Below are 9,747 nucleotides of genomic sequence, written 5' to 3'. Positions count from 1 at the left end.
CAAAGGTTTCATTTTTCGCCTGTGAGTCCAAAAAGGTTTCACCGTTATCGTTTTAGTTCACTGGGTTAACTTCATCCATTTTTTTCTGTTAACGAGAAGGGCAATTCGGTCATTTTATATGGCCGAATTGCCTTTATTGTTAACAGAATTACATATAAAATGACCTAATTTCTCTTCTCGGTAATAGAAAAAATGGATGAAGTTAACCCGGTGGACTAAAATGGCAATGGTGAAACCTTTTTAGACCAACAGGCGAAAAATGAAACCTTTGGACTAAACTGGCAAAATGGCCCAAACCACAAGGACTAAAATGACATTTAACTCATTTTGAATGGTTATAATTTAATACGTTTGTATATTGCGAGTGAGTACACTTTGGGCTATGCTTGACCTTATATATTAGCTCAGTTTTGAAGTTTATCTCTATGACCAGTTAGAGGCATATTTTAACCCAGTGGACCCGTTTGTAAATGCATGGTTTGAAGTTTATCCCACATAGGTTTGACTTTTTTGTATGTACATGTTTTTATAGGTTTACATGTCTGCTTTGCATTCGACACCCTGGTGGCACGCGTGAAAACTTGGCGTGTTTTGCTAATTGAGATGCAGTATATATTTTCTCTCACTATTACTTACTATTATAAAGCTAATAATACGTAAGATTTAGCTATTTACTTATCACGTTATGTGTGTTAATTCTAAAGAGATTGCTATTTCGGCCCATTTACTTATGAATGGGTCAAAATGGTTGTGCTTTATCTTAAATGGGTCAAATAGAAAAAGGTAAAATGGGAATGGTTCATACGGGTCAAACGGGTGAGAGTCATGCAAAATCTATTACCGCATACAATATCCTATATCGTCTTATTCAAAGGTTTATATTATTATTGTAGTATAATAATAATGTGTGGTTTGAATTTGGAGAATCTGGGCAAGAATCATGGTTTGCTTTACATAAATGGCTGGAATGTATGTCCTGGTAAAGAAGATTCTTAGACGAAGTTGATTTGTTGTACAACGGTGCTCGTGTTGAGGCTGCTGATGTAAGTGCTTACCGGGTTGTTAGGACCGGTTTCGATACCGTTCGATTGCGTAACGTACGTTCGACGTGCGGAATCCGTGAACGTATGTGATCGAACACTCAATAACGTACTAATGTCGTGATTCCATTGATGATGTAACGATTACAAGCTCCGTGAATCACGTTTTGCCACTTTCTCTCTCTAGTTTCTCTCTCTAAGCACCTAAGCTCTCCAAGCTCTAATGTGGCAAAAGTCTTAAATCTAAACCCTAAGACTCCTATTTATAGGCACAAGATTATAAGGGATTTCCCCTTATTTACAATAATGCCACCTTGCCTATTGTTTACAAATTACAATATAAAGCCTATTTTACTTCTATTTCAGCTACGGTTCCGATTGACGAAGGCGATAGACATTCTGCACTAACAGACTCCCCCTTGGATATTGCCGTAGTCAATCCGTAGTCAAACTCGTAGCAACTTGACTTTCTCTCTCTCTCTGAGTCTTCTTGAAGGTTTGACGGTTTCAGCAACCATAGACTCCCTCTTTCTCAAACAGAATCCCCGTGGATCTGTTTACGAGCTTCCGTTGCTCCCCCTCTCGCTTAGACTCTTTTTCTTCAGGCTCCCCCTTTCGTCAAGCTTCCATGCTTTTGGGATCGACACCTGGATTTCCAGATACAAGCTCTTCCAGGAACGATACCTGGCTCCTTACACGCTTCCGTTTGCGTTGAGCTCGTCTTCAGACTCCCCCTTAGACTCAGCTGTCGGGATCGTAGTCTGGCTTTCATCGTTTCACAAGTTCAGGATCAATTCCTGGCTTTGTTCTGCATCTGCTCAGGACTTGAAACCTGGTTAACCTGCATATCCTCTACCTCAATATAAGTTTCATAAATTTATGACAATTGAATTTAGTAAACTTACTGGTAGACATCATTTTCAACAAACATATTAGTTACATCAAGTCCAAATGAATGACCTTGATTAACTCAACCCACAATCTTTTAAAACATTTGTATATGACATTCAAAGTTTTCAACATATTCTCCCAAACCTGTTCATCATGATTAGCCCTCGAATTTTGAAAATCAGCTCTTCAAAATCAGTTGTCGAAAATCTTTTTGACTTTTCAAAAATTTATACGAAAACACTCCGAAAATTTTTTTGGATTTTTGTTTTTGAATGAAAAGCAGTAAACAAATATATACAAATAATATTTTTGCGAGTTTGTGTAAGAGGATCATATCAGTTCATGAGACAAATCACTAGCACCGTTAAGCTTTAATCATTTTAAGTTCTAAACGATTCACCTCGATTGACGATATAGTTGTCCTCTTAAATTTTCACACAATTTTCAATCTATTCAGGATACGATTTAGATGTTTTAAGAACTTAGCTCAATTCATGTGTCCCACCTCTTGAATATACTCCCGTATCCAGAATCTCAATATTCAGTCTTACAGGCAAGAATACTACAATGATGTCTGTACATAAATTAGGGTATGCGAAGACTGAGGGATCTCAGGTCGATACTTCCGTATACGCAGAGAGATATCAGCTTCGACTTTGCAGTGTGTTCCCTTTAGAGAATCTTTTTAGCTACAACAGATGATTATCAATTTTATTGTTTAATCAATATGAGGGCTATAATGCTATGTTTCAAGCATTTTGGATAAAGTATTAGCCAAGGACTAGGTCAGAACCATCGTTCAGCAGAAGTCCCGGAATAATACCCCAGACATAGAGTATAACCACCTAGTATATCAGAATACGAGACCTTTCAAACGAGATTTCAGGGGTTACCTATATATCCAAGTAGTGTTCCCCACGAATTTCACAAGTTTGAAATTTTAGGTTTATATCCCGAATAAATCTACTAAATGTACGAAAACCTATCGTCACATCATCAGTGAGACCGTTTATTACATTTGACATTACATTTCTTTAGCGTGCTGTGATAGTCCACTGATTTACTATCATTTCCTCTTTTTCACAACAAAACTCATTTTTACTTTTTCAATGTTTTTGGAATTTTCAAATTTTCTAATTTTTTTTTTAAAAATTTTTCTCCCCCTAAAATCAAAATATGTTTCAATTTTGATTTTAAAGGAAAATTTGAAAACTGTACAAGTAAAATGACAAACTGATATCGAATCACTTCAATTCTCCATCCACTTGGCGTAAACAATCAGAACTCCCCCTCACAACAAACTATTTTCCCATTCTGATTTCAAAACACTTAAGTTTGTTTTAATCAAAATAGTTTTTCCGGAAAATTAGTTTTGTGTGTTGTTTCATAAACTCGGGGTTATTTCATCACATTGTTTTCCTTTAATCACAAACATCACTTGTAGAAAATCAAGTACAACTTAATGTCCCTGATTTACCACATGTAAGATGAAAAATCACCAGAGTGAAATTTCTCAAGAAATATGCCGATTCATGTTCCACGCTTACCAACCTGGGAACTCCGGCAAGTCAGGATTTTTCATTTGAAAAGATCCACCCAAGCCTGACCAGCCTTGGGTTTGACAGTTTTTACCTCAACTACTGGCTCTTCTGGTTTTGTCGAACCAGAATCATTGCCTGAGTGTGGCTTGTCTGACTTTGACCTGTCAGATTCATCGCCAACACGTTTCTTTTTCTCCTTTTTCTCCGTTGTCCTCAAATTTGTAACTGATGAACTCGGCTTGTTTGACTTTGCAGTCGATTGAAGCGATTCATTAGTACTTTTATTCTTATCAACCGAAGAATCTGAGGACAAAATCCTCTCGAGATACTCTCTCGCCTTCTTCCTTTTCTTTCGCAATCTGTCTTTTTGCCCCTGAGAAAGTTTTACTTTCGTTTCCTGGACTTTCTGTTCTTGAACTTTTGGTTCTTGAACTTTCTGTCCTTTGGGCTTGACATTGACTGGTTTCTTTGCCATTCTTTGAGATTCAGCCCTCGATCTTCCCATTGATCTCCTTGGGCAATCTCTGGCAATGTGACCTCTGATATTGCAATTAAAGCATCTTCTTGTCTCATAATTCCGTCTTTGGCAGTTAACAGCAATGTGTCCTTGATAGCCACAAGAGTAACACATTCTGTTATCATACCTCTTCTCTCTTTCATATCGTATACCATTTTCATACCACACACTTAAATCATAGCATTGAGTTGCCTTGTGGTAGTCATTTCTCTTCTTGTATCCTTGATTTGGCATTTGAGCACTGTGGTCAAACCTGCACCACTTATTGCCAACATTTTGTAAATTTTCATTTTTAAATTTTTCTGATTTTTGAAAATGATTGGATGACTTATCTGATGAGATTTTATTTTCTTTTTTAGGGTTTTTCAAATTTTTATCTTTTTGTTTCTGTTCCACAATCTTCTTTACAGGTTTTTGCTTTGAGCATTCACCTTTCTCAGTAGATTGCAAAACAGTATTTTTAAAATTTTCTTTTAAATCTAAAAATATTTTTCTTTTCTTTTCTTTTTCTTTTACATCATCAGATACATCATCACAATCTTCAATTTTGACTTTGTCAAAATTTGTGACATTGTCACTTATTGGAACAGAATTGATCGGTTTTGGACAAGGAAAATTCAACCTGTCTGATGAAGTCACAAAACCTTTCAACTTCTTTTCAAGTTCTTCAATCTTGATCCTTGAATTCTCAGCTTCATTTTCAAGCTGAGATATTCTCTCAAGATGAGACTTAATTGATTTTTCATTTTCAATTTTAAGATTTTCAAGAACATATTTTTCATTTTCCAAGACTTTTAACTGTTCTTGAAATCTTGTTTCATTTTCTTTCAGATTTTTGTTTTCCAATTTTATCCAGCAATCTTCATCTTCTGAAGATTTTCTTTTGCTTTCAATATCTTTTTCATTTTCTTTCAAAATTTTGTTTTCTGATGTTAAACTGTTCAAATCATTTAACAGTTTATCATTCTCAGATTTCAGTTTTTCACAGTTCAAGCGTAACTCCAGAATCTGTTCATTATCAGCCTTCTTCTCGATCTTCAAATTTTTGTTTTCCAATGTCAAACTTTCTACATCCTTCAGAAGTTTGCCATTGTCTATTTCTGATTTTTCGCATTTCAAACCATCTTCAATCATCTTTTCATATGTACCTGCACAAAAAAGTTTAACAAAATCAAGAGGATTCGAATCTTTATCAATATAACACCCCCTCTTAATATCGTATCTCATATTCTTTTTTGCTGCAAGACACACATTAATTCGTTTTCTTATTTCGTTGATTACATTCAAATCAATATTTTTTGATTCTTCTTTTATTTCATCCAATAATTCTCTTTTTCTTCGATAATCATAACCACTCTGATTTGTAATTTTGTTGAGTAGACTTCTTAAGTCAGTAGATAACCAAGAATCTCGTTTTAGTCCATTCACGAAGTTATCCCATTCCAAAGGTAACGCCTCAACAAATTTTAGATTTCTTTCATCATTTGAGTACCAAACCTTATGTTTTTCTAATTTGATAATTAATTCCCAAAATCTTTCTTTCAACATCTCCATCGATTCATCTTTCATACACAATAAATTTTCGTATCTTTTTATATAAACCTCTTTATCATATCTCGTTTCATTCCAAGCTTCCTTTTTCCAGTTATTCAGATTTTCAAGATTTGCATTTTCCTTCTCATCAAACATTTTGATCTCACTTTCTTTGTTAACTGACATGATTAAAAAAATTTCGTTCAAAATTTACACAATTTCAACTTCTTGGAATTTACCCCTTGTAAAAATCCCTCGAATCACCTGTGAACACACAAACAAATGATTAGTAAACAAAATATCAAAATCTTAAAAACTGGATTGGGCCTTATGCTCTTAATGGACGGTGACCAAAAAACTAGTGATTGGGCCTTATATATCACTAAATCACTAAAGTTGATTGGGTTTCATGGACGGTTGGGCGGTAGATTAAAAGGTCTGATTGGGTCTTTTGGGTTAGTGGGTCGGTCACATGGGCCAACTAAAAGATATGGGCGGTGGACTTTGATAACAACAACTAACCAACCATGACTGTATATACAAAGCCTTTGATTGTGGCGGCCGACAATTATAAATGGTTGTTTAGTATATGGGCGGTTAAAAAAAACAACAATCAATTGTAGTGGGGCGGTGGATTTCAATCAACACCTACACGTGACCTTCAATCACAAAAGTAACCTAGGATTTGGCCGACATTCTGTGATGATTCAGATAATCACGTGAAGGAGACGACACATAAGCGAACTAACATGTACCATTTATGAGCGGTCCACACTTTGTCTCAAAAGCGATCCACACTTGACATAAAAGCGGTTCAGAATTTGTCTTAAGAGCGAGCCATAATCTGTCTAAAAAGCGATCCACAATTTATAATTTTGGAGCGGTTCACAAGTAGGACCTATGAGCGGTTCATATAGGCGGTTCAACCCAAAAATGCCTGTTTGAGCGATCCAACACTTGTTCGTATAAGCGGTTCAAGTCAGATCTGATCGTATGACGCAAAATCGGACCAAAAAATCGCGATATCTCCAAAACGGCTTGGAGTTTCGAGCTGAAATTTGGTAGGATTGTAGATCGGGTCTAAACGCACAACATATCCAAAAATCAGACGAAACGGACCGTATTTACCTGTTCAATTTGACGTTTTTCAGAAAAAAAAACGTAAGAAATGAGTAGAAGATGAAGAAATCGACGAAATCGGATCAAATTCTGCTGCAATCTGTACGAAAACGATGTGTTTGATCAAGCAATCGAGCTCCTAGCTCTGATACCACTTGTTAGGACCGGTTTCGATACCGTTCGATTGCGTAACGTACGTTCGACGTGCGGAATCCGTGAACGTATGTGATCGAACACTCAATAACGTACTAATGTCGTGATTCCATTGATGATGTAACGATTACAAGCTCCGTGAATCACGTTTTGCCACTTTCTCTCTCTAGTTTCTCTCTCTAAGCACCTAAGCTCTCCAAGCTCTAATGTGGCAAAAGTCTTAAATCTAAACCCTAAGACTCCTATTTATAGGCACAAGATTATAAGGGATTTCCCCTTATTTACAATAATGCCACCTTGCCTATTGTTTACAAATTACAATATAAAGCCTATTTTACTTCTATTTCAGCTACGGTTCCGATTGACGAAGGCGATAGACATTCTGCACTAACACGGGTAATTAATTCTTTTACATTTCGAAAGCACATTATGTGTTTTATTATTATTAGGTTTAGAGGAGTGTTTAATAAACAGCTGATTAGGAATTGTTAGAAAAACCAAGATGGGGCTTGGGTTTGGGCAAAATTAACTCTAGATGATAGGTTATCTTATCAAGTTTAATTACTCTAAACTTACCGCTATGGACATACTTGACTGCAGGCAGTTCATGTCGCAGCTCAGTATGGTCAAACATCCTTCTTGAATTTAAGTATGATGCTGATTTTAATGTACCAGATAATGACGGAAGGACCCCTCTTCATTGGTACCTTTTTATTTCTGCATCGACACTTGGAATGTTAAATTTCAACTTATTTTTCTATCTATTCTCAATTAGGTCTGCATATAAAGGATTTGCAGATACAATTAGATTACTTCTTTTTTTAGACGTATTTCAAGGAAAACAAGATAAAGAAGGTACCTTCTTTTCATTATAGCCTTATATGCTTCATTGCTTCTCATACTTGGGGGTGATTTTAATAACCAGATGCTTAAACACACATGCAAACACCCTTTGATACAAGTTAACCATTAGATGAATCATGATTGTCCGTAATGATGAAATACTATATTTTTTAGGTTGCACTTCTCTGCATTGGTATAAAAAAGGTATAAAATAAACATTACATATATATAAAAAAAATAAACATTACATTTTTATACATAAAAATGTATAAAATAAACATTATATATATAAAAATTATATAGATAGCTATTTCTATTTCTTTAATTTTTAACTACCTTATCGCTAAACACGAAATAGCGGGTGCTATTTCATCGCTATCGCGACGTAGCATATAGGTATGTTGTCGCTATTCGCTATCGATAACTATGCCGTGAAGTTTACAGTTGATAACCTTTACATGTGATTATGAATCGGCGGACTGACATGCCTAGAAATCTTTTTGTAGTGTTTTGTAGTTTAAAATGGTAATAAATTACATGTAAGATGTGCCATTATTGACTTATTTACTTAAAAATGGGTCGTTGTTGCATATGAAACTGTAAAAAAAATTCAACAAAGTGAACAGGTCAAAGGGTCAAACAAGTTGAAATCTGTTTCAGTTCTGCTGAAAAAATGACCGTTTTCATCCATTTTACTGTTTTTCGTTGAGTTTAATCTATTTTTCATCAGTGGATCATCTTGTTTATTTGATAAAAACAAATTCTTGATTACTATACTTCCCATCATGTATGCCCTCCACCTGTTTGTTAAAAAGCCCCACTCAGTTGTTTTTTAATTTTTTATTTATTTTATAGAGTTTGGATAGTTTTGAGTTGAATAATGTTGCTGATATGTAGTTGTGATCTGGGTAATTTTTAGTTGTGATTTATGAGAGCTTTAAGTTTTTTGATGTGTTTATATGTTTTGTTTTTCATTTTTGGTTATGAATCTCCAGGGAACAAGGGGTTAATCGGGCTTAGTTTATGGATAATACGAAGTCGTATCAACAGAGACGAGGGAGTTTCGTCCCTCTTATCACCAACACAAATGCTCTGGTCAAGTGAAAATGGTACAAGTAACAGAGATGACAAAGAGAAAGGTGTCAATGTGCAAGTTGTTTTGAGCATATGTCACTCTCCACATGTGGTTGGCCAAATAGAAACTCAATGTGATTTCATTTAGTATTTTTAATCTAGAAATAAGACTCAAAATAGTTTTTAACTTTTTGCAATGAATATGTGAGAGAGAATTTTATATATAGGATTAGACGATACACAATCCAACAATGGAAACTGATTGATTTGGAACGTATTTGCATAATTTGTTTATAGATTGCCAGATCCAAAAGGAAGTCTCTTTGAGGTTCAGTTGACCCGTTTCCTATATTGCCATTCCCATTGTTGACAATCTCTCATAAGCCAATAATAAAAAATTCTTAGTCTTGGTTTCAGTGGTACACTTTATGTTTCAGAATATAAATATAATAATCGAATCCTAAAAGAGTATATTCTAAGGGGCCGTTTGGTTCGCTGAAATTCAATGGAATTGGAATATGAATTTCATCTCTTAAGATGTTTGGTTCACATAATTTGTTGGAATTGGAATCTCAGTTCCAATGTTCATGTGTTTGGTTGACAAGTGAATTGAAATTGGCCATGAATTCCTTCAAAATCCTTTAGCTAACGGAATTTAAAATCCCTCCTATACGTGAAGAAATTAAAGTAAATTCAATGGAGTATTCGACCGTTTCGATCCCGCACCATTTCAACCCAAACGGTTTCAACCCATACCATTTCGACTCGAAACATTTTGACGCGAACCATTTGGAACCGAACTGTTTGGAGTTGAACTGTTTTGACGCAAATCGTTTGAACACCATATTTCAACTTCATATTTTATTTTGTGGTTATATTTATGTGACTATGTTTCGGACATTTAGTTGCCAGTTAAACAATATTGCTTATTTTTTACACTTTATCAATTATCGATAATTGTATTGAGGTGCTTTCATGGTAATATTTTACGAGACAAATAGACTTATCAAGCCTTATTCGTTACACGTTATTCGTT

The 9,747-nt window shown here is 35.1% G+C and overlaps 1 long non-coding RNA gene across 1 annotated transcript; it reads left to right on the top strand.

Annotated features, from left to right (window-relative positions):
• The first annotated feature begins 206 nt into the window (after nucleotides 1-206).
• Nucleotides 207-8,943, top strand: LOC118485390. Its single transcript, XR_004875850.1, has 3 exons — nucleotides 207-1,058; nucleotides 7,395-7,649; nucleotides 8,633-8,943. It is a non-coding gene; the product is annotated as an uncharacterized LOC118485390 (long non-coding RNA).
• The last annotated feature ends 804 nt before the right edge of the window (nucleotides 8,944-9,747 follow it).

This window comes from Helianthus annuus, chromosome 13, assembly GCF_002127325.2.
Source record: "Helianthus annuus cultivar XRQ/B chromosome 13, HanXRQr2.0-SUNRISE, whole genome shotgun sequence".
NCBI classification, from domain to species: domain Eukaryota; kingdom Viridiplantae; phylum Streptophyta; class Magnoliopsida; order Asterales; family Asteraceae; genus Helianthus; species Helianthus annuus.
Note: the sequence above shows the minus strand (reverse complement) of the source record. Positions and strands in the feature narration are given on the sequence as shown.